At 41.4% G+C, this 25,056-nt stretch overlaps 1 protein-coding gene and 2 pseudogenes across 13 annotated transcripts in view; 2 read left to right on the top strand and 1 right to left on the bottom strand.

Annotated features, from left to right (window-relative positions):
- The window catches only part of ulk4 (unc-51 like kinase 4), a 655,266-nt gene that overhangs the window by 254,083 nt on the left and 376,127 nt on the right, over nt 1-25,056 (bottom strand). The window lies entirely within an intron of this gene.
- On the top strand, nt 6,653-7,411 carry LOC138754165 (inner centromere protein-like; annotated as a pseudogene).
- Nucleotides 7,454-10,090, top strand: LOC138754160 (inner centromere protein-like; annotated as a pseudogene).

Raw genomic sequence — 25,056 nt, 5'->3', positions numbered from 1 at the left:
ATGGCTCAAATACAGCAATCGGCGGAGTACTGGAACAACTTGTGGATGGACACTGGAATCCCTTGGCCATCTTTAGAAGACATTTAAGACCACCCGAGATGAAAAACACTGCTTTCAACAGAGAGCTGTTAGCATTCTACTTGGCAATCTGTCATTTCAGATACTTTCAGGAAGACAGACTGTTTAGAGCTTTCACTGTGTGGTAACATTTACTTTTACCAAGGTATCAGACCCCTGGTCAGCCTGGCAGCAGCAGCACCTTTTGTATATATTGGAGTTCACAACAACGCTCCAGCACATCTCCAGTAAAGACAATGTCACGGTGGATACTCTATCCAGGCCAACCATCCAAGCATTGGCACGGGGGATTAACTACTCAGAGCAAGCAGAGGAGCAACGAGGGGACACACAGCTACAGGACTACAGTCTCAGGCCTGCAGTTCCAAGACATGCCCTTGGGTCGAGGTGAGCAGATGTTCCTTTGCGATACAGACATGGGCCATCCCCGCCCCATTGTCCTGGCAGCCTGGAGATGGCATATATTTGACTCCGTGCATGGCCTAGCATACCCCTCCGTCCGAAACACAGTTCATATGATATCCAGTCAGTTTGTGCGGCATGGTCTCAAAAAACAAATCAGTGACTGGGCGAAGACAGTCGAAGTCCAGAGACATACTAAAGCCCCACCACCCCCACACCAATTTGAACCCACAATCCGCAGATTCCACCACATCCACATCGACATTGTAGGGCAACTGACAGTATCACGGGGAGCATGGTACCTCCTCACCATGGTGGACCGTTCAACCATGATGGTCGGAGGCCATTTCCCTCACAGGCGCTACCACCAAATCCTGCGCCAGGGCCCTAGTCGCAACTTGGGAAGCATGTTTCAGCATCCCAGGCCACATCACATTGGACAGAGGGGCCCAGTTCACATCAAATTGTGGGCCACCATAACCAGCTTGATGGGGACCCAAATGCATCACACCACAGTCTATAACCCAAAATCAAATGGACTGGTGGAGCGCTTCCATAGATACTTGAAATCGGCACATCTCCAGGCTGAAAGGCCCAAATTGGGTGGATGAGCTCCCCTGGGTCCTACTCAGGATCTGCAAAGCACCCAAAAAATACCTCCAAGCTTCTTCAGCTGAATTGGTCTACGGAACCCCCCTGGTAGTCCCCGGCAAGTTCCTGCCCTGAGAGGGCAAGAAGCAGACACCACAGAGGCCCTAAGCAAGCTCTATGAAAGGCTGGATAACCTGGAACCCATCCCGACTTCACGACACGGACAAACACCGACCTCCATTCCCAAACAATTAAAGAACTGTGAGTATATCTTTGTTAGAAGGGGTGTACACCAGTTATTTCTGCAGGGCTATACGAAGGACCGTTTAGAATAGTAAAAAACTATGGGTCTACATTTGTGTTGGACATGTGGGGTAAAGAAGAGTTCACGATTGACCGATTAAGGCTAGCGCATGAAGACTTGAAAAAGCGAAAAGCCAATCGTAGTGCAAGCATCCAAGCGTAAAGGCAGGCCACACAAACAGAAGAAAGTGCAGACTTTGGGTTGTGGGGGGCAAGATCACCAGTTCTGTGGGGGGGAGGGGGTTGTGTGGCAACCAACACGTTTGGTGTTCAGGTGAACTGGATCTGATTGTAACATGTGTGTGGTCGTAGCAGCCACACCGAGATGGTCCCGGGCATCTTCCCCTTCCCCTCAAGGAAAGGGACTGCAGCAAGAAGTATGAATAGTGCCAGTCAGTGACGCAACTTCCAGTTCCCAATGGCAGGAACAAAGAGTGTCTTTAAAATGCTCAGTGAGCAAACAATAAATCAGCGAGTTTTTTGAACGAATCTGTTGACTGCCGGTCTTATTCGCTCCAAAGTGCGAATGCTACAGTTATATACTTTTACATCCTATGGGTATGAGACTACCTGAATTCTTCTAGCATTTCTGTGTTTTTACATAGATGGATGAATGTGTGGATGAAGCTTCTGTTTGAGATATTTTGTGGAGCAAGAGCTAGAGAAAGCCAGTGAAGTGGGAACATGAGTTGACATGTTTCAAGTCAGTTCCCAGACACCTGAATGGGCAGATGTCTTTAGAAAACAGAAATAGGAGACTAGAAGATTTAAGTCATAAATCAAACCAAATCAATTTGCCATTTTTCAGAAGTTGTAATTTGAAATTATAAGTTACTTACAAAATGCAGTCACAATATCCTTCTTTGAACATCTTGCAATCCATTTTAACAAAGGGATGAAGTTCAAGATGATGGTTTCCATGTTAATTTTCTGACAATACCATTTTATAATAGACCAGTGATCTTTCATCATTAACTTGATAGGTCTGCTCTCCATGGATGCTGCCTAGCCTGCTGAGTATCTCCTGCACTTCCCATTTCCTTAGACTTCCAATATCAGCAACTTCTGCATTTTCAATTCAACGACTGCCTTTCTGGATTGGTGTGCCTTAGGGATCGGTGTTGGGTCCATTGTCATTTGTCATCTATATCAACTACCTGAATGATAATGTAGTAAATTGGATCAGCAAGTTTGCAGATGACACAAAGATCGGAGGCGTTGTGGACTGCGAGGAAGATTTTCAGAGCTTGCAGAGGGATCTGGACCAACTGGAGAAATTGGCTACAAAATGACAGATGGAATTTAATGCAGTTAAGTGTGAGATGCTGTACATTGGGAGGACAAAATGAGGAGTGCAGTAGAACAGAGGGATCTGGGAATACAAATGCATAATTCCCTGAAATTGGTGTCACAGGCAGACAGGTTTGTAAAAAAAGCTTTTAGCAAGCTCTATGAAAGGTAACATGAGGGGGAACTTCTTTACTCAGAGAGTGGTAGCCATGTGGAATGAGCTTCCGGGAGAAATAGTGGCGGCGGAGTCAATTGTATTATTTAAGAAAAGGTTGGACAGGTATATGGATGAGAAGAAGATGGAGGGTTATGGGCATTGTGCAGGGAGGTGGGACTAGAAAGGGGTGTTTGGTTCGGTGCGGACTAGAAGGGCCTAATGGCCTGTTTCTGTGCTGTAATTGTTATGTTATATGTTATGTTATTTTGGCCTTCATAAATCAGAATATTGAGTTTAGGAGTAGGAATGTTATGGTGAAATTGTACAAGACATTGGAGGGGCCAAATTTGGAGTATTGTGTGCAGTTTTGGTCATTTAACTACAGGAAAGATGTCAATAAGATTGAAAGTGTGCAGAGAAGTTTAACAAGGATGTTGCTGTGACTTGAGGAGCTGAGTTGCAGGGAAAAATTAAGCAGGTTAGGACTTTATTCCCTGGAGTGTTGGAGAATAAGGAAAGATTTGATGGAGGTGTACAAAATTATGAGTATAGAGTGAATGCAAACAGGTTTTTTCCCCACTCAGGTTAGTTGAGACAAGAAAGAGAGGGCATGGGTTAAGGGTGAAAGGTGAGATATTTAGGTGGAACACTGGTGGAGGGGGGGAATTTCTTCACTCAGAGAGTGTGGAATGAGCTGCCAGCTGAAGTGGTGAATATGGGTTCGGTCTCAACATTTAAGAGAAATATGGATAAGTAGATGGATGGGGTATGGAGGCCTCTGGTCCAGGTCCAGGTCAGTGAGACCAAGCAGACTAGATGAGCTGAAGGTCCTTTTTCTGTTCTGTAGTGTTCTATGGTGCAGCCATCACCATGGGGCACAACAAGGTGCATCCACACTCCCACTATGGTAAAGTGTGCCTCTGACAATAGGTCTGGCTGAAGCAGAGAGTGGAGATGATGGAGAGTAGTATTACATTAGTATTACATTGGGATGGATGTACCAGGCCAATGCATTCAGCTCTGCACTGTGCAACTCTTCCGATTTATAACTACAATGATTGGCTTAGTGAAGCAAAGGTTTAATTGTGGTGTACAAGTTTTATGAAAGAATTAAGTGGATCAGGGTTTTCTTTCTTTATGAAGGGGACTTTGCACATCAATGTGAGATAATTTGGAGAACCAGAGAACACTACAGCACGGAAACAGGTATTTCGACCCATCTAGTCTGTGCCAAACTATTATTTTGACTGGTCCCACTGAACCCGGATTTCAAGGTAGTTGAGAAGAATGTTTGCAACCTAAAAAATGAGAGAAAGTTGTGGATTTCTTTTGTCTGTTATCTCTTGGTGCTCCTATCACTTCCCACGACTCCCTTTTACGTTTGATATCACCCCTTCCCATCTTAGTTCAGAAATGGACCAAAATGTGGACAGTCCAGTTCTCTGCACAGATGGTGCCCAAACTGCTGAGTTCTTCCTGAGTGCTTGTGAAAGATACATGGGTCAGAAATTTACTGCCTGACACGTATATGACATATAAAGGTACCTTGGTGCACACCTGTCCCAGATCTGCAAGGCTGGGGCTTAGCATGGAATTAGGCTGCATATCACTTGATTGCCTTGCAGGGCTAAATAGACTCTTTTGCTTCAAACCTTTATGATTCCATGGTTCACATCTATGTCAGTATGGGATTATTCATGCAATTCAAATACTGCAATTTGAAATGCAATGAATGATTTGCACACAAGGTAAATTAAGTAAAAGAAAAGCCAAGAGATTAATAAAAAAAACTTTTGAATGGATCTTTAAAAGAAAATAGAGTTCCAAAATAATTTATGATTCATCTATTGCACTGTTGTCCTCATGGGGCTAAAGATTAAGATTTAAGATTCCTTTATTGTCATGTAATAGTACAGAACCTGTACTATTATACAAAATTGGATTCTGCCTTACAGCAAAACAGAAAGAGAAGCAAAAAGGGGTCCCTTCAAAGTCACTGAGTGTCCATAGATTCGTCTCACCGCATGGACCCCTATTTAATCCATCGGCAGCCCAACCTCCAGATCCAAACCTCTGACACACTCATGAAGCCTTCAGCACCTGCAGTCCTTTGGGAGGACTTCTTGCCCTCAGCACTCTCTTAAGTACCTGGATCCCATGAGCCAGTCCCCTGCAGCCTATGCGCGTCCCTCAGCTGCTTAGCTCCTCGCTGGTGCGCTGCCGGAGTCACCATCCTGTCAGATTATCTCCTCCCTTTCTCCTTCTCAACAGGGGGTGTTCAACATGTTCAACATTCAGGTATTTCAATAAGTAGAAGAGAAGGTGATTATCCCAAATGTCACTGCGTCCTTTGTAAACACAGCCATGGTGAAAAAGAAAAGACTCGGCCCAGAAAAAAAGTTTGTGAGAGCACATACTCTATTATTCAGTCATTTACTATTCATAATTTCATGTCTTCTGCACTCATGGAAAACCACTACTTTCTTTAATTCCTTATTTTCTCCAATGGTAAATAAGGGGAATACTTAGGAAGTCAAAGGGCTACTTTGATGAATGATTGTGTTGGAAGCTATACATGAATAAACCCATTGGGAGGCAACCTAAATGAAGAACACCCCCCCCCCCCCCCCCACCCTGGGCTTGAAGTTTTAATTGAGCATTTATGTTTAAAATTTAATTTACTGGAGTGGAACCTCTGAAGCACTTTTAATTTCATTGTTAAAATGCACTTGACAACATTGCATTTATATTAACACATTGGGAACAGTTCTATATGCATTAATGAACCCTGGATTCCAAATTCCAAAATATTTAAGGAAACATATTATTTAAAAGTTTGCCTTAAGTGAGTTTAACAGGATATTTTTAACTACATTCTCATAACACCAAGATGGACAAATATCTGGCATGTCAATTTCAAGTCCTGTTCTTCCTTCAACTCTTATGTGTATAAAATAAACCTTCAATAATTCTTTAATGGTTTACCAATCTATCTGTCCTATATGCATCCACCAATGACAATACAGTCAGCATTGGTTACTGGGCAGAAAAGATATATTCCATCAGGCCTGGGGGATTTATCCACTTTGATGAAGTTTAAAAGCAACATTTAATTCCTGAGCTCAAAATCTCTAATGCAGGGACAAAATGTTAAAACCATCTATGTGGAGTTTAGAAATAATCAGGGGAAAAAGTCACTAGTGAGAGGTGGTGACTGGCTATCAAGTAACAATATTACAATGGCACAACCCATAAACTAAGACATAACTGATCCATGTCACTGAATGTCAGTTGTCATGGGGACCTAAAGCTACATATTGATTGGTCAAATCAAATCAGAGGCAGGTTTTGAGTTCATAGAATGCCTCTTCGATAGTTTTATTGAATAGCATGTTATGAAACTTTAAGGGAGAAAGCTATTATAGATCTGACCCTGTGTAGTGAGGCAGGGTAAATGATCAGTCTAGTTTAGAAATACAGCATGGTAACAGGCCCTTCAAGTTCATGAGCCCAAATACACTACTGAGATCAGCTAACCTACTAACCCCATAGGTCTTTGGAACGTGGCAGGAAAGCGAAACTCCCAGAGGAAACCCACATAGTCATGGGGAGAATGTACAAACTCCATACTTACAGCGGTGGATTTGAAGCTGGGATGCTGGCGCTGTAATAGCATCACGTTAACCGCTGGACTAACCATGCTAACCGCTTAACGAACCATGCTCGCTTGCTTTATTCATCCACAGATTGTAGTTTGGAACTTGTTATAATGGAACATTAGTGAGTTTCCTCTGTTGGCAGTGATGGATATTACAGGCAAGGGTTCACTGAAATGCTACAAAGATTGCCATCAGCAATCTAGAGAATGTGGTGGAACATACTCAGTCACTCAGGTGATGTACAAATCAGAGGAAAGGAGAGAGGTGCGGAGAGAACATTATGTGGGAATATGGAGCAAACTGCCAGCTGAAGTGGTGAATGTGGGCTCAATTTTAACACTTAATAAAAACTTGGACAGGTACATGAATGGGAGGGGTATGGAGGCTATGGATTGGGTGCAGGCCAGTAGGACAAGGCAGAATAATACTTTGAAACAGATTAGAAGGGATAAAGGGCCTCTTCTCTGTACTGTAATGTTCTATGGTCCTCACCTTCAAGAAGTTCACCAAGAATTCAGAAAAATGACAGCAGTGATTCTGATAAATCAAGCTCCTTTGATGGCCAAAGTACTGGCCAGAAATGAAGTTACTCATGTGTAGTGGCAAATGAGGATAATTACTCCGAGGAATTGAAAAAAATGAATTTTCCACCAAGAAAGGAGTCTCCTTCATCAGACAAATAAGATGGTTTGACCCAAACACTAAACATTTCTCCATGGAATCCAGAAGAATCAATTGCTACTGACTCCTGTTTCAGTTAGTATGATGGTGAAGACTTTCCAATGAAAGTAGATCTCAAGGAATGTGAGGAAAAAGGCATATTAATAATCTTAAGAAGAAAAAGGAGCTGAAAGAACAAAGAATACAGAAAGTAGAATTAAAAAAGAACCAGAAAATGCAAGAGAAATATGTTATGGAAATGGGCAGTTAGCACAATACTATTACAACACGCACGACCTGGTTTGATCTGGTGATGTCTGTGTACGTTCTCCCTGTGTCTGCATTGGTTTGCTACGGGTGCTCTGGTTTCCTCCCACCCTCCAAAACATCTGGGGTTTGCAGTTTAATTGGGTGTAATTGGGCTGCACGGGCTCTTGGGCCGGAAGGGCCTGTAACTGTGCAGTATGTAAAAAAAAGCCTCACTCTTGAGTTCAATAGCAAGAGGAAGGGAAGAAAAAGAAAACTTAGCAAAAAAATTGCTGAGATTGATGGGAAGAATGCAAAGGTATGTGAAGAAAGATTTACTGCAGAAAAAGCAAGAAGAAAAGCAGCTGCCAAGAGGATGGTGGAAGCAGAAGCTTGTAGGCGGCAAGAGAAAATGGAAATTGCAGCAGCTGGAGGAAGTACAGCAAGAATTATTGCAATGCAAGGTGGAAGAATTGGAGCGGCAGTGTGAAATTGTAGAAGCCAGAAAGCTAGCAAACTGAGCTAGAGAGAGAGAGAGAGAGAGAGAGAGAGAGAGAGAGAGAGAGAGAGACAGCATGATCAGCAACTTACTGTGGATAGAGAGAGGGAAAGGAAGAAAGAACAGGGGAATATTCAAGCAGAGAAACAATGTGCACACTTGGAGAAGGAGAAAATCCTCCAGATGCAATGAAAACAGGAATGAACAGCACAAGAAGATGCAGCGCTCCAGGCTGAGCGAAGAAAGGTTTTACAAAGAAGCAAGAGAAAAAGCAAAAAGGGAAGAATAGCAATTGGCAGAGCTGGAAAGGCAGTGTTTGGAGAAAGAACTAAGAAAGAAAAGAAATATGAAAATGAGGGAAAAAATGGAAGGAAGTACAAGGCAAGAAATCTGAGGTGGAAATTGCAAGCAAAAACAACTGAATGTGACTGTGGACATTCATTACATTCCCACCTCCACAATCTTACACAACGATGTCCAATTTCAAAGTTGCCCAAAGTAAATCTGGAGGATTATGGAATAGACCAACAGTGATGAATCTACTGTTGATGAGGGAACACCATATAAGCCAATTCCTACTTTGGCTTCTGGTGAAGAATTAAAGAAAGCACTCAGAAAGTAGTATTGCCATTCAAATGACCTGGACAAATTCTTTGGCACCTTTCAATCACCAAACCTTGAGACCATCTTCAGTGAAACCAAGCCACATTATCTGACAAGTAAAAACACATATCTTTAACAGATAAAGATATGCAACCAACGTTTCGGGCTTGAACCCTTCATCAAGGTATGAGCAAAATGTCGGCAGTTGCCTGAACAAAATCTGAAATGCACCGGTTCTGCAGTGTGGCATTTACCACCTCTGTTGAAGAGGTTTAATGCACTCCATGAATTTAAGAAATATTTTATTTTTTTTGAAAATGTTATTTATTGAATCATGATGCATGTTAAAACATACAATTAATGAATAAAACAAAAAAATGCACAAAATGTATACATGATATTTTAAAACTAATCCCCTACAACCCCCCCACCCCCCTTCCCTAACCCACTCATCCCAACCCACCCACCTCTAACCTACCCCAAAGAAAAAGAAAGAGGAGATCATATAACATCAAAATTCATCAATTAATTACCGTGGTTTGGAATAACACCACTACTGTGTGGCAAGGGGATTTAATAATTCAACCCCATATAATCCAAATATGGGCTCCAAGATTTACAATAGAAAATATAATTACTTTTCCAATGGAATATAAAACCTCAACTCCAGATGCCATCTCTGAATATTCAAATCAGTCTAATTTTTCCAAGTAATTGCCAAACATTTCCTAGCCACAGCTAAAGCCAATCTCAAAAAAGCGATTTGAAATCTATTTAATTTTAATTCTAAACTAATCCTCTTAATATTACCCAACAAAAAATACTAAGGGATCTAATGAAATTTTCACTTTTAAAATAACTTTTAAAAATTCCTTAAGTTTATTCCAAAAAGGATTCACATGACCAAGTAGAGTGTAAAAAAGAATCTACATCCTTATCACATCTAAAACATAAATACGAAAAAATAAAATTATATTTTGTAGCAGTTACTACAGTAGAGCGACTAAAAGTAATGCACACACTCGCCAGATTAGTCAACTTAAGATTGACTTTATTCAGATTTTACAATCTTTTATACACCGCATGTCCCGGGCTCCACGGGACAAGGTGGGACATCGCTACTAGAGTGCTTCCAATCCATGAGAACGGGAGGGTTAAATTAATCCTTGTGAGTGTCCTGCGCTTTCCGGCAGGATACTCAGCAGGACAACGCACCTTTCTTCAGCATGCAGTATCGCTCCGTTAGGTGAGTATTCACCTGGGGGGCGTGGCAAGATGGCGTAGAAGGAAGACATGTATTCCACCTTTCCCCAGCTGGATTACTAAATACTCGGTTTTTAAAAAGCGTAAAAGTGGTTAAAAATATTTACAGTTGTTTAAATAACAGTGATTTATGATGGCATCTAATGTGAAAACATTTAAGCTCCAACTTCAAAAATATTACCATACAAAAGTCCAGAAGAATTGAGGCCTACCTGCATAGCTGAATCCATGGAATCGTCATTGGGAGTCTCCAAGCCTCAGAGGACTCCAGCCCGTTCGAGTTTGACCTCGGCGCCAATCCTGCCTCTGCAAGATGGCGCCGACACTTTGGTAAGCTAGGCCGTTGCCGACCTGCGTTCATGTGAAGCCGTGTGCGCGGGCGGCACAGCCGACAAGGGGACCCATAAACCTGTGACCTCGCTGGGCGGCCTGGGGGCGCGCAGTGTAGTGTTGGAGGATGCTCCTGCGCGTCCGGTGGCTTTGCCTGGCTTGCATGGGGCAACCCAGGTCCAAGAATTGCTGGATAAAGTATGGGCTGTGGGGGAGCCTGAACGCCGACGTCCCGAAGAGGTCGGGATGCTGGCGTCGGGTGTCCAGACCCGCAGCCGTTCAGCTAAAGGATCTATGATGACTGAGGAAGAAGAGGAACTTACTTTATTGGAATTTGTCCAGGAGAAGGAGCCTGTAGTTAAAGGAGGCAGACCTCAAAAAGTGGAGGTGGAATCTGGAATGGATTCAGTCTTTACTGTTTTGGAAGGGATTGCTTGTCAAATGCACAATATGTCAAAACAAATATCAACACAGGTGAATCAAGGATGTCTGGAGATGAAAATAAAAATGAATACCCTGTGTGATGAAATGTCAACTATGAAACAGGAAATGACTGTAGTTAAGAGTGATATTAATAGATGTATAAAATCAGTTGATTCTGTGCAAGATATTTTAAGAAAATTGAAACAGCCTTTTCTGTGTGTCAAAATCAGGTAGAATGTAATAGAGAAAAGGTGGAAGGTTCTTTTGTAGATTGAGGTATTCAAAAAGGAGATTTATTGAAGAAGATTGATTCGTTGGAAAATTAAAGCCGAAAGAATAATGTGAAAATAGTTGATCTTCCAGAGGACATTGAAGGTTCCGATCCTATAAAATTTTTTAAGCATTGGATCCCAGAGATGCTGGGTAAAGAGCTTTTTCCTGAAGGCTTGGAATTGAATCAGGCTCACAAGCTCTGAGAAGAAAACCACTTCCAGGACAAACACCGAGAGCAGTCTTGGTTCATTGTTTAAAATACCCAAGATAGAGAAATTATTCTACATATGGTGGTACAGAAAGCACAGCAGAATAAGTCTCCATTAATGGTTCAAAATAATAGTGGTTTTTTAATGCCAATTTGAGCCAAGAGGTTATTAGAAGACAACGAGAATTTAATACGGCCAAAGATGTTTTGTGGTGAAAAGGCTATAAGTTTGCTTTTCGTTATCTTGTAATTTTGAAGGGATTTATGGAAATTTTCAATCTGAATTCTTTGAGAATGATGATGATGCTTTCATTTTTGCTAATTCTTTGCCGGAACTGCGAATAAATGGGCATTCTCCTCCGTTGTCTCCTAAGAGGAGGGGAAATGGAAATGGAAATGGACATGGGTATGGAAAGAATGGAAAGAAAGAAGAGTTGACACAAACTCTTCTTGATGTTGAAGATCCGGAGCAGTCTTTGGGCATGGAATCATTGGGCTGAATATATGGACTATATTTTATTGTGTTGAATTAAATAATAAATATGTATCTGGCTGAGGGGGTGGATGACACTGAAAACTTTGATAGTCATCTGCCACTAGTGGGTTTACCACACCCAGATTTTTACGGTATTACTACCTTTGGGTGGTTTTCTTTTGTGTTTTTATGTTATCTTTAAAATTTTTTTTTAGGGTTTTTTGTTTGAAGAATTATAGAGGGGAGTATTATTTTATAGTGTGTAAATATATTAGTAGTTAAAAAGGATGTCTAAATTGAATTTTGCAACTTTTAATGTTCAGGGATTAAATAATCCAATTAAGAGAAAGAGAATATTGTCTTATATTAAAAAAAATTAAAATTGATATTGCTTTTTTACAAGAAACACTTTTGACTTAAAAAGAACATTTGAAATTGAAAAGAGATTGGGTTGGTCATATTTTTTCTTCTTTTAATTCGAAAGCAAGAGGAGTAGCGATTTTGATTCAAAAAAATTTACCATTTGAATTGGAATCTTCAGAGGGGTATGCTGGCAGAGTATTCAGAGTGAATTGTAAAATTTTTGCTGAATCTTGGATTTTGCTGAATCTTTATGCCCCTAATATAGATGATGAGCGGTTTATTTCAGAAGCTTTTTTACTGTTAATTCAAGCTATTGAAAATGTCTTAGTTGGTGGTGATTTTAATTGTGTTCTGGGCCCTTTATTGGACAGATATCCAAAAAGTATAAGGAAATCAAAGATGGCAACACAAATTAATGCGTTAATGAAAGATTTAAATTTGGTGGATATTTGGACAAAAGTTAATCCTACGGAGAAAGATTTTTCTTTTTGTTCTTCACGACATGATTCGTTTTCTAAATTGATTTATCTTTGGTATCAGCACATTTACAAGGTAGAGTATTACAGGGTGATTATAAAAGTAGAGTTATATCAGATCATTCATTATTACTTTTTTCCTGTGTAAGTTCGGAGGTAGTATGTCCATCGTTTAGATGGAAGTTTAACGCAATGTTATTAAAAAAACCAGAGTTTGTTACTTTTGTTAAAGAGCATATCTCTTTATTTTTGACTGAGAATGTTAATTCTGTGGATAGTCATTTTGTAATATGGGACACTTTAAAAGCTTATTTGAAGGGGAAGATTATTAGTTATTCTATGAAAGTTAAGAAACAATATATGGCAGAAAGTTTACGGTTAGAAAATCAGATTGCTGAGTTAGAGAAAGATTTTCAGAAAGGTATAACAGAAGATAAAAAAAAGTTGCATTAGCGAGGTTGAAATTACGTTATAATACTTTACAAACTTATCAGTTTGAGCACTTAATTAATTGATCTAAACAGCGTTATTATAAGTTGGGAGAAAGAGCTCATAAGGTACTTGTTTGGCAATTGAAAGCTGAACAGACATCTCGGACTATTAATGCTGTTAAGAAGAATTCAAAAGTTACTTATAAACTTCAGGAAATTAATGACCAGTTTTATTCATTTTATATAAAATTATATACTTCTGAGGGGAAACAGGATAATGGTTCTATTGTCTCTTACTTATCTAAATTAAAGTTACCGGTATTAGATGGAAATGATGTTCAGTAATTGGAATCTCCATTTACGGATTTTGAAATTAAGGAAGCTATTCAGGAAATGCCTAATGGAAAGTCCCCAGGGGATGATGGATTCCCTGTGGAATTTTATAAACTTTTTTTATGATGATTTCTCTAATGTATTTGGAGGAGTGTTGAATCAAGTTACTGAAGATCAGAAGTTACCAGAATCATGTTCAAGTGCTTTAATAATTGTCATTCCAAAAAAAGATAGAGATCCATTAAAAATGTCTTCATATAGACCTATTTCTTTATTAAATGTAGATTATAAAATTATAGCAAAAGTATTAGCTAATAGACTTGCTAAATATTTACCCAAATTGGTACATATTGATCAAACAGGTTTTATTAAGAATAGAAATGCATCAAACAATATATTTCAATTAATTACTTTGGTCAACACATACCGAAAGCAACCTATTGTAAGTACTAGCAACACATTTACGCGCTACTGATAACACCAAACGTACAAAAGCAATTTGAATTTTGTCCAATCCCATTCCTCTTAATGAATACAAATTTCCCAACAAAAAATCGTTGGATCTAACGGTAATATAAAATTATATAATTTTTCCAAAAATACTTTAGTTCCTTGCCAAAATGATTGAACTTTAACACAAATCCAAACGGTTGGTTGCATTAGAAGCAGAAAAGCTTTTGATAGGGTTGAGTGGGATTTTTTATTTAAAGTGTTAGAGAAATTTAAATTTGCCCCTTTTGTATTGGTTGGGTTAAGGCTTTATATACGAACCCAATTGCTAGGCTGGTGACAAATGGACAGATTTCTTCACCATTTAAATTGACTCATTCAACTCGACAGGGCTGCCCATTGTCACCAGCCTTATTTGCATTGGTTATTGAACCGTTAGCTCAGGCTATTAGATAAAATGAAGAAATTAGAGGGATGAAGGTTAAGAATGAAGAATATAAAATAAACTTATTTGCGGACGATGTGTTGGTATAGTTGACAATACCGGAACGGTCGTTGAAACAATTGCAAGAGTGTTTATTGAAATTTGGAGAATTATCGGGATATAAAGTTAATTGGAATAAAAGTGAAATTTAGCCAGTTGGAGTGGGAGATTATTTTGAATTTAAAACTATTACAAAATTAAGGTGGACAAATAAAATTAAATATTTAGGTGTGTTTATGGATACTAATTATCGATCATTATATCAATTAAATTATGTACCTATATTAAGACGGATTAAAGCAGATTTGATTAAGTGGAAAGATCTTCCATTAACCTTGATTGGTCAGGTTAATTGTATTAAAATGAATATGTTTCCTCGAATTCAATATTTATTTCAGTCAATACCTTGTTTACTTTCTAAGGGGTTTTTTCAAGATTTGAATAAAGCAGTGCGAGAGTTTTTATGGAAAGGTAAATTAGCTCGAGTGGCATTGCGTAGACTTACATGGAAGTATGTATTGGGCGGACTACAATTACCACATTTTCAAAACTATTATGAAGCGGCCCAGTTGAAGTTTATTAGTAAATTGATGGATTTAGATCAGCCTCCTAGCTGGCTAAAGTGGAGATGGTGTGTATTCCTAGGGTGGAGATACATGAATTTATATTTTGTTGGAAATTGATTTTGTTACAGCAATATGATATGCCGATATTGAAACATTTGTTAAAGATTTGGATTTAAAAAAACATTGTTAGAATTGAAAGATAAATTATCAATTTTAACTCCATTGTATAATAATCAGCTCATTCCTTTTTAAATGTTTAATAATCATTTAAAGATTTAGGATTCTAAAAGTATAAAGACAATAAAAGATTGTTTTGTAGAGGGGCAATCTCTTTCTTTTAATCAATTGAAAGAAAGATTTGATATAGCTGTAAATTCTTTGTTTGTGTAATATGAACTTAGAGCATTGATAAAAGATAATTATGGTAGAGAGATGATTTTACATACTTTGTCGAGATTTGAATCTTTGATTTCCTCTATACCGAAAAAGGGTTATATTTCAGTTATGTATAATTTGTTACAAGATAGTATGGATAAGTCAGATTGGGAGAAATCTAAACTTAAATGGGAGAGTGATTTAGTATTTATTTTTCCTGATGATGATTGGGCGAATGTGTGTCAGGACAATGTAATTAAATTGACTAATGTAAGAGATGGAATGGTTAATTATAATTTTTTACATCAATTATATTTGACCCCGGAAATGCTAAAAAAATATGGGTTTAGTAATTCGGATTCTACATGCCGTTTGGACTTGTGTTAAAGTTCAATCATTTTGGCAAGGAACTAAAGTAGTTTTGGAAAAATTATATAATTTTATATTACCGTTAGATCCAATGATTTTTTTGTTGGGAAATTTGTATTCATTAAGGGGAATGGGATTGGACAAAATTCAAATTGCTTTTGTACGTTTGGTGTTATCAGTAGCGCGTAAATGTGTTGCTAGTACTTGGAAAGATGATACTGAGATTAATATATCACGTTGGTACAATGAATTGAAAGTATGTATTGTCATGGAAAAAATTACTTATAATTTACATGATCATTATTCTTCTTTTGTTAGTAAGTGGTGGTCTCCATATTTGAAATACATCCATTTAGAAATACTTTGAAATGCTATTAAAATTTATATTTTCTTTATATATATATATATATATTTTTTTTTTTTTGCTCCCCTTAAGGGAGTTGGCTGAAGGGGTGGGAGGGTGTTAATGTAAAATATTTTTTTTGTTTATTTCTATACTGTATGTTATGTTTTTTTTCTATCTTTTAAATAAAGTTTGAAATGAAGGTGAGTATTCACCTGTTTGTATTGTTGTTCCGTGGCCTGCAGAACTGTGCCGACGCTGGTTCGCAACACCGCACTGTGCGCTTGCTTGGCCCGCTACATGGCCGCTACATCACCTCCCCCGAACCATCACCCAAAACTAAAACACCAGTTGCGTGTACCTTAGGTGGACACCCATGCCGTCTGGGCTGGGGGCATTGAATGGGTGAAGTGGGATCCACATGGGAAAGCTTTAATTTGTCTACACTAAACAGCTGCGAATGTCCCTCAATGTCCAAAGTATACACAACCCCGTCTCTCTTAATCACGCAGAAAATCATATGGCCATTGTTATGGCACTCCAGGGACCTGTCTGCGTACAAAAACAAAATCAGTGCCCAGGAGTGGTGGGGGTACATGCCATTTAGGGGTTTCATGCTAGTTGGTTGGAACAGGTTTGCTGATTGCGACACCACGTTGAAGCAGCTGAAGGACATCCAAGTCAGAGTTGGATGCGAAATGAATGTCCCCTGGAATTGTAAGGACCATACCATAAACCATCTCTGCAGACGATGCAGTCAAATCCTCCTTTGGGGCCTTGTGCACTCCCAGTAGAACCCTTGGCAACTCATCGACCCAATTGCGACCGGTGAGTTGGGCCTTAAGTGTGGACTTTAGTTGCCGGTGGAAATGTTCCACAAGGCTTTTGGACTGTGGATGGTATGCCGTGGTGTGGTGCAGGTGTGTGCCACAAAAGCGCGCAAAGGCAGTCCATAATGCAGAGCCAGCTCTTCAGCGCTTGACGTCCTGTTTTGCGGAAACTGCCAAAATGTTTGGCCTGGAAGTCAGCCTGAAGAAAACTGAGGTCCTCCACCAGCCAGCTCCCCACCATGACTACCAGCCCCCCCACATCTCCATCGGGCACACAAAACTCAAAACGCTCAACCAGTTTACCTATCTCGGCTGCACCATTTCATCAGATGCAAGGATCGACAACGAGATAGACAACAGACTCGCCAAGGCAAATAGCGCCTTTGGAAGACTACACAAAAGAGTCTGGAAAAACAACCAACTGAAAAACCTCACAAAGATAAGCGTATACAGAGCCGTTGTCATACCCACACTCCTGTTCGGCTCCGAATCATGGGTCCTCTACCGGCATCACCTACGGCTCCTAGAACGCTTCCACCAGCGTTGTCTCCGCTCCATCCTCAACATTCATTGGAGCGCTTTCATCCCTAACGTCAAAGTACTCGAGATGGCAGAGGTCGACAGCATCGAGTCCATGCTGCTGAAGATCCAGCTGCGCTGGGTGGGTCACGTCTCCAGAATGGAGGACCATCGCCTTGCCAAGATCGTGTTATATGGCGAGCTCTCCACTGGCCACCGTGACAGAGGTGCACCAAAGAAAAGGTACAAGGACTGCCTAAAGAAATCTCTTGGTGCCTGCCACATTGACCACCGCCAGTGGGCTGATATCGCCTCAAACCGTGCATCTTGGCGCCTCACAGTTTGGCGGGCAGCAACCTCCTTTGAAGAAGACTGCAGAGCTCACCTCACTGACAAAAGGCAAAGGAGGAAAAACCCAACACCCAACCCCAACCAACCAATTTTCCCCTGCAACTGCTGCAACCGTGTCTGCCTGCCCCGCATTGGACTTGTCAGCCACAAACGAGCCTGCAGCTGACGTGGACATTTACCCCATCCATAAATCTTCGTCCGCGAAGCCAAGCCAAAGAAAGAATGCAGAGGTGAATTACGCTCCACGGTCTGAAGTAATGTGCGTCGGGACACCAAATCTAGCGATCCAATTGATGATGAATGTTTCATCTGTACATGTTTCTGTGTCACTGGATGGCAACAGGATGGCCTCTGGACAACGCATGAAATGGTCTACCACTGTTAGAATGTATCTCATGTTTTGAGATACTGGCAATGGCCCCACCAGGTCCACATGCACGAACCGCTGGAAAAGGCTGAAGAAGTGCCCTGGTGGGCCGCTGAATTTTGGCCGTCTGGCAGGAGGAGCATGTACGTGCCCGTTGTCAAAGTCGTTTTTCAGTTCATGCCGTATATATTTATTTGACATGAGCTTGACTAATGTTCTGATGGACGGATGAGACAAGCCATGTATCTGGTCAAAAAGGCATCGCCTCCAAGATGCCAGAATCAATGGTCTAGGGTAGCCCAAAGACACGTCACAAAGTAGGGTTTGGCCGCCCAGTTGCAGCACCACCCACTGTATGTCAAGGTTAGTAATGGCCGTACTGTATGCCTGAACATTGGGGTCTATGGCCTGTGCACTGGGCAATTCAGAAATATCAATGCCACCCTGAACATGATATACAGTCGGTCTGGAGAGCATATCTGCGATGGGATTGTCTTTATCTGAAACATGGCTTACGTCATTGTGAGTTCTGAAAAGTACGATAAGTGAAACTGCTGTCGTGCCAACCATGGATACGTTATTTTGCTGAAGTCAAAAATAAGTGGCTTATGATCTGTCTTCTTTCTTTGGCTTGGCTTCGCGGACGAAGATTTATGGAGGGGGTAAAAAGTCCACGTCAGCTGCAGGCTCGTTTGTGGCTGACAAGTCCGATGCGGGACAGGCAGACACGATTGCAGCGGTTGCAGGGGAAAATTGGTTGGTTGGGGTTGGGTGTTGGGTTTTTCCTCCTTTGCCTTTTGTCAGTGAGGTGGGCTCTGCGGTCTTCTTCAAAGGAGGTTGCTGCCCGCCAAACTGTGAGGCGCCAAGATGCACGGTTTGAGGCGTTATCAGCCCACTGGCGGTGGTCAATGTGGCAGGCACCAAGAGATTTCTTTAGGCAGTCCTTGAACCTTTTCTTTGGTGCACCTCTGTCACGGTGGCCAGTGGAGAGCTCGCCATATAACACGATCTTGGGAAGGCGATGGTCCTCCATTCTGGAGACGTGACCCATCCAGCGCAGCTGGATCTTCAGCAGCGTGGACTCGATGCTGTCGACCTCTGCCATCTCGAGTACTTCGATGTTAGGGATGTAAGCGCTCCAATGGATGTTGAGGATGGAGCGGAGACAACGCTGGTGGAAGCGTTCTAGGAGCCGTAGGTGGTGCCGGTAGAGGACCCATGATTCGGAGCCGAACAGGAGTGTGGGTATGACAACGGCTCTGTATACGCTTATCTTTGTGAGGTTTTTCAGTTGGTTGTTTTTCCAGACTCTTTTGTGTAGTCTTCCAAAGGCGCTATTTGCCTTGGCGAGTCTGTTGTCTATCTCATTGTCGATCCTTGCATCTGATGAAATGGTGCAGCCGAGATAGGTAAACTGGTTGACCGTTTTGAGTTTTGTGTGCCCGATGGAGATGTGGGGGGGCTGGTAATCATGGTGGGGAGCTGGCTGATGGAGGACCTCAGTTTTCTTCAGGCTGACTTCCAGGCCAAACATTTTGGCAGTTTCCGCAAAGCAGGACGTCAAGCGCTGAAGAGCTGGCTCTGAATGGGCAACTAAAGCGGCATCGTCTGCAAAGAGTAGTTCATGGACAAGTTTCTCTTGTGTCTTGGTGTGAGCTTGCAGGCGCCTCAGATTGAAGAGACTGCCATCTGTGCGGTACCGGATGTAAACAGCGTCTTCATTGTTGGGGTCTTTCATGGCTTGGTTCAGCATCATGCTGAAGAAGATTGAAAAGAGGGTTGGTGCGAGAACACAGCCTTGCTTCACGCCATTGTTAATGGAGAAGGGTTCAGAGAGCTCATTGCTGTATCTGACCCGACCTTGTTGGTTTTCGTGCAGTTGGATAATCATGTTGAGGAACTTTGGGGGACATCCGATGCGCTCTAGTATTTGCCAAAGCCCTTTCCTGCTCACGGTGTCGAAGGCTTTGGTGAGGTCAACAAAGGTGATGTAGAGTCCTTTGTTTTGTTCTCTGCACTTTTCTTGGAGCTGTCTGAGGGCAAAGACCATGTCAGTAGTTCCTCTGTTTGCGCGAAAGCCGCACTGTGATTCTGGGAGAATATTCTCGGCGATACTAGGTATTATTCTATTTAGTAGAATCCTAGCGAAGATTTTGCCTGCAATGGAGAGCAACGTGATTCCCCTGTAGTTTGAGCTGTAAACACAGTGAAACACAGTGATCTGTAAACACAGTGAAATGCCGACCTTTCTAAATATATCAGAAGTGCCGTGTGGCTAGATATAATACCAAGTTCCCGATCAAATGTACTATATTTCATTTCCACTGGCCTTAGATATCGGCTAAAGAAAGCGAGGGGGGTTGGTAATGGCCATTGACAAGAACCACACTATACTCGAGGCGTCAGTGCTGTGTCAAGGTAGCCTCAAGGCTGGGATGCTTTGGCCAAAGGTTCTTTGGCAGTTATAAACGCAACCTCTGCCTCTGATGTCCAGATAATGTCCCTGTGCTCGGTGGAGAGGATCTGAAACAGTGGTCAAAGAATGTCAGCAGCTGCTGGAATGAACCGGTGATAGAAGTTTATCATGCTCAAAATTTTTTGCATTCCCTTAACCGTGGGGAAAAAAGCACTGACTGCATCTGCTTTGCTGAATAAGGGAAATATACCGTCGGCCGTAATCTTGTGTCCTAGGAGGTTGATGGTGGATCTGCCAAATTGACATTTTCCAGGGTTGATGGTAAGACCGAATTCCTCTAGCCGTTGGAAAAGGTGGTGTAAATGGAGGTGGTGATCCTGTTCAGTTTGACTGGCTATGAGGATGTCATCCAAGTAAATGTATGCAAATTCCAAATCCCTGCCTAAAGCGTCCATAAGCCGCTGAAAGGTTTGAGCAGCGTTTTTCAACCCAAATGGCATCCTAAGAAATTCAAAAAACGTGAAAGGGGTAATAATCGCCATTTTCGGAATGCCATCGTTATGGATTGAGTACCATGTGTAACGGTAATGCCCAAGGACTGTTGGAGTGACGAATGATACCCAATTCCTCCATTACAGTAAACTCTGCCTTTGCTTGCTGCAGTTTATCGGGTGGAAGATGACGAGCCCTGGCATGAATCAGTGGGCCTGAAGTGTCTATGTAATGGGACACACCATGGGCTGTTTTGGAAGCAATGAAATTAGGAGAGAGAATATGGGGAAATTCGTTGAGCAGAGCAGCATAGGCATCTTTGTGCAGGGTATGCACCCTGCGATGGGAAACTCTTTCTTTGCTGCATACCAGCAGGTATGATTGAAAAGTTGTTGCATGAACCTCCATTTCACGTCTACTGGCAAGTCATGGGATCTTAAAATATCTGCACCCAAAATGCAACAGAAGCTAAGACACAATTCCAATGGAATGTGGTCCCTCCTATCCCAATTGTGATCTGTCATGTGCCAAAGCTGGGAATGGAAGAACAATTTGCTACTTAAAGAGCCAGGTGTTGTTGTTTATGTGTTTTTTCAAAATAGGTCAGCGGGAGCAAACTGACCTCAGCACCCGTGTCTCCAAGAAACTAGCGCTTACCAGCGTTCTCGGCCGGTGCTTGCGCCAGCTGCCGAGGCCGTTACTGGCAGCCGGCATTTTCGTTTTCTGCCTTTTTTTCTGTAGTAGGTACATGGCTGGACACATTTATGGGCATTTTTTCCCCAACGACGATGATAAAAACACCATTCTCGAAGCCCATCAGTGCGTTCCTCCTTCTTTGATTTAACTGCAGATATAGGAAGCTCGTAGGATGCGGGAGATGTATCTGCTGCCAAACGGGCTGTAATTGAGCAGACTCTTGTGTTGGGAGTACGATAGAGCTATCAGCCTCCCATGCTATGTCATGGGGACGGTGGAAATCCATGTTAGCGATGGGTATGGTGACACGAGATGGGAGTTGGACAGGAATAGAGTTTCAAGGAGTAGGCAATGAAATGACCATCAACTAATGCGAGCATCTCATTCATTAGGTCAGATGGATTCCTGTCACCCAAGCTTTCCATATTCCAAAGAAGCATGCCGCGCTCATGTCTTGTCAATTCCAGCGTGTCCAGGAGAAATTGGCAGAACCTGGTGTACTGGTTGTCCGTCAGGGGAATCGGCAATAAATTCACTTACTCAAGATGCGATAGCGGTGTCCAACGCACCTACGACGTTCTAGAATTTCGTGTCCTCCACCGTTATGCCCCAAAGACGAAACTGGGTTTCACCCTGATTAAACCATACCCGAGGTTGATGGGTCCAAAAAGGAGGCAAGTGAAGTCCAATTGCGTTAACTGCCGCCACTGCTGTAGCTGTGTCCATTATAACTGTAGATTCAAGCTTCGGCTCAATCTTGCAGTCGGGGTCACCAATTGTAGTGGCTACTAAGATAAAGCTACTAAAGTAATGCACACACTCACCAGATTAGTCAACTCAAGACTGACTTTATTCAGATTTTACAATCTTCTTTTATACACCACATGTCCTTGGCTCCACGGGACAAGGCGGGACATCACTACTGGAGTGTTTCCGATCCACGGGACCGGCAGGTTTAAATGAATCCTTGTGAGTGTCCCGCGCCTTCTGGCAGGATACTCAGCAGGACAACGAGCTGTTCTTCAGCACGCAGTACCGCTCCATTAGGTGAGTATTCACCTGTTTGTATTGCTGTTCCGTGGCCCGCAGAACTGTGCCGGCGACGGTTTGCGACGCTGTGCACTCACTCGGCCCGCTACACGGCCGCTACAATTTCCTTAATTTTTCCACAGTTAAATATAATTGATTAATAAAATTATAATGAATTAATCGATACCTGACATTTATAATTTTAGTCATGCTATTCCTACATAAATTCATCCAATCATCCTGAGAAATAAGTATACCTAAATCTTTCTTCCATTTCAATCTAGATTTATGTATATCTGGCTTAAGCATTTTATTCTGTAGTAAAGCATACATCTTGGATATAAATCCCAGTTTAATATTGAACTTTTATAGTTTACAGTAACAATCCAGATACTGTAAACTGTCTCCTCTCCTTTGCTTAACCTACTGCATTATGATTTTCTATCTTGTCGATCTGCATTGTGTTTATGTATTTATTGAGCCAATGAAGACTTTAAGCAGAAGACTGGTCTCAGGAATCTTTTTATGGGACTACCTTGAATGCAGGGATTTAGTTTTATTTTCAAAGCCTCCAGTGTATTGGGTGCCCTTTCATGAATTTTGCATTCAACTGCAGCTCAATCTGGAAGTTGTTTTGACTGCAATCAAACATTGTTGACGTGACTCTCTTTAATTATGGGAATAGGATAGTGGAGAAATAGTAAAATACTTCAAATAATTAAAAACAATTCAGCTGAGGTGAAGAGGGAGAAGTTAAAGGGAACATTAAGAGGAATTTCACACCGGTGTATGGAACAAGCTGCCTGCTGAAGTGGTGAATGTGGATTCAGTTTGACATTTAAGAAAAAACTTGGACAGATATATGGCTGGGATCAGGTCAGTGGGATGAGGCAGGATAATAGTTTGGCATACACTAGTAAGGCCGAAGGAACTTTTTTCTGTGCTGTAGTGTTCTATGGTTCTTTTGCTCTATGGGAAGGTTTTGGGGTGCCAATGCCCCCATCACAATGAATAGACGAATCAGCATTCCTTACTCCAACATAATGGTTTCTTTTTCTCAAGGGTTTTGATGAAAGATTATCAGATGGAAATGCTCATATAATTGGTTTTTCCACAGATGCCAGATGGTCTGCTGCATTATTTCCAACATTATATATCATATTTCCAGCATTTCCAAGTTTTCTTTCTTACATTTACTGATGATCACATTGTACGCCGATGAGGTGAGGTCAGTGTCTGAAATCCCATCTGTTTTATGTTATAAATACATGGCAATGGGAAATAAATTTGTTTGAGGCATCTTAATGGTCCTCAGCTGCTTTAAATAAAACTGAATTTCCTTTGATAGCAGATTGAAAATTATTTAGCTCCTCACTGTCACATTTTCTCCAAAAATCTGACAATAATCCATCCTGTGTCATTGTGCATTCCTTGGTTGAATTAGCCCTTTCCTTGCAATGCTGCACATGGTAACAGAGAAATAAACCTGGATTAGTAGCTTGGATTAAAAAGTACAATAAAACAGCTTCTCCACAAGGATCATATCATGTACTGAAAGCAATTACTTATAGCATTCCAGCTTGCACAGCCTGAACTATTTAACAACATCCAAATAAAGCATTTCATGTCCTCCGCTACTCTGCAAATGTCACGCCAAATAATTCTTTAGGATTCTTCCATCACAATCCTTCAAATTGGACTTTCTGAGACCAAACCCCATTAGCCTTTATGAAAGGAGATCTCGTGAAAGCTGCCAATTGTAAAAGGATAAGGATGATTGATCACCATTTTAACAAGCAGTCAAAGGCTAACAGATAACTTCTTGAAATGCATGATAAGTAAAAAAAAATGCAGCCTTCATTGAAGGGTTTACATGGGAAAGTTGAGACATGCCAATCATTATTTCCAATCAGGCTGGGCCCTGCTCAAGGCTGTCAAAAGACTGCAAGGTCTCATCAAACGGCAAAATTAGGTTCAGACCGGTAGGGCCAATATCTCAAACACTGATCACTCCTGACTCCTCCATTTGGGAAGAGAATGAATGAACCCTGTGACAGGCTGCATGAGGGAACACACACAGCCCAGCACAGGCTCCGATCTCCTGTCCATCGAAGATATCCATGTGAAGTGCTGCCTCAAGAAGACAGCCAACATCACAAAGGACCCCCATCACACTGGTCACAACCTCTTCTCACTGCTACCTTCAGGCAGAAGGTACAGAATGCTGAAAAGCACCACCTCTAGGTTTTTAATCTAACAGTGATCAGGCTCTTGAACCTCCCCTTGTCACACTAATCAGGGACTGCTCCAACACCACAAGAGGAATGCCTGCACTGTTGTAACACCACTTCTTGTTTCTTGCACTATGCTGACTGTGAATATTTAATATATATCTTTTGTATTTATTGGCTCTTTTTAAGTTAATGTATGCTATTGCAGTTGATTTTTTTTTGTTTATGAAGTATCAATTTGGCTGCAGCAAGAAAGAATTTTAGTAGATATGAACATTTTTGGACAGAAAAAACCCCTCGGTATCTGGCACCTATAGGGATTGCAGAAGCCGGATATGCAAATTCTCCGGTTGCCTGAGACACCCTTCAAATGTCTAACTAATAAACCTGCATTAAGAATAAACTGTTTAAAAGACATTGCAAAATATGCAGTAATTTTTTAAAAAAGTATTGTAGTCCTTAATTATGTAAATAA

The sequence above is a fragment of the Narcine bancroftii genome, chromosome 1, assembly GCF_036971445.1.
Source record: "Narcine bancroftii isolate sNarBan1 chromosome 1, sNarBan1.hap1, whole genome shotgun sequence".
Classification (NCBI taxonomy): Eukaryota; Metazoa; Chordata; class Chondrichthyes; order Torpediniformes; family Narcinidae; genus Narcine; species Narcine bancroftii.
Note: the sequence above shows the minus strand (reverse complement) of the source record. Positions and strands in the feature narration are given on the sequence as shown.